This window comes from Otolemur garnettii, unplaced genomic scaffold (genome assembly GCF_000181295.1).
Source record: "Otolemur garnettii isolate 467f Iridium unplaced genomic scaffold, OtoGar3 scaffold00011, whole genome shotgun sequence".
NCBI lineage: Eukaryota > Metazoa > Chordata > Mammalia > Primates > Galagidae > Otolemur > Otolemur garnettii.
Genome location: NW_003852406.1, coordinates 7,480,821 through 7,481,896, shown reverse-complemented (window position 1 = coordinate 7,481,896; position 1,076 = coordinate 7,480,821). Strand labels below are relative to the sequence as shown.

Sequence of the window (1,076 nt, the reverse complement as noted above, 5' to 3'; positions counted from 1 at the left end):
TGTTCTCCAGATGTCTTTCCAAAAGGAACGTATTAGTTTGCATTCCCACCAGCAGTGTAGAAGTATTCCCTTTTCTCCACATCCACACCAACATCTTTGGTTTTGGGATTTTGTGATATGGGCTAATCTTACTGGAGTTAGGTGATATCTCAAAGTAGTTTTGATTTGCATTTCTCTGATGATTAAGGATGATGAGCATTTTTTCATATGTCTGTAGGCTATGTGCCAGTCCTCTTCAGAGAAGTTTCTCTTCAAGTTCCTTGCCCACTCTGTGATGGGATCACTTGTTCTTTTCTTGCTAATACGTTTGAGTTCTCTGTGGATTCTGGTTATTAAACCTTTGTCAGAGACATAACCTGCAAATATCTTCTCCACTCTGAGGGCTGTCTACTTGCTTTACTTACTGTGTTCTTGGCTGTGCAGAAGCTCTTTAGTTTGATCAGGTCCTAATAGTATATTTTTGATGTTGCTTCAATTGCCCGAGGGGTCCTTCTCATAAAATTTTCGCTCAGGCCAATTTCTTCAAATGTTTTCCCTACACTTTCTTCTAGTATTTTTATGGTTTCATGTCTTAAGTTTAAATACTTAATTCAGTGAGAGTCTATCTTAGTTAATGGTGAAAGGTGTGAGTCCAGTTTCAAAAATATGGAATGCTTCACGAATTTGCGTGTCATCCTTGTGCAGGGGCCATGCTAATATTCTCTGTATTGTTCCAATTTTAGTATATGTGCTGCCGAAGCAAGCATATATTTTCTATCTTTTATCTTTCTGTACTGTAATTTGACAATTTCTTCAGTTACAGGTAAACCAGATAATGAAAGTGTTTTTAGTGGGCCAAAAATGAAATGATCACATGATAAATACATAAAACAAGAGTGGACATTTAGAAAGTTTTATAGTCATTTAATATTTGATATCTTCATAATCATTGTTGCTATTTTACCAAAATGTATCAGTTTGCAATGAATTAAAAATTTTTTTCAATGAATTAAAAATGTAAAGTGTAGTGCCTTACAATAGATAGTTTGGGATATAGAAGTCTCTTTGTACATGCACACATCTGTCTTTCTACCTTC

General features: G+C 35.2%; 1 non-coding gene across 1 annotated transcript; it reads right to left on the bottom strand.

Annotated features, from left to right (window-relative positions):
* Nucleotides 1–639: 639 nt before the first annotated feature.
* LOC111723476 lies at nt 640–746 on the bottom strand. Its single transcript, XR_002772003.1, has one exon. It is a non-coding gene; the product is annotated as a U6 spliceosomal RNA (small nuclear RNA).
* Between the last annotated feature and the right edge of the window lie 330 nt (nt 747–1,076).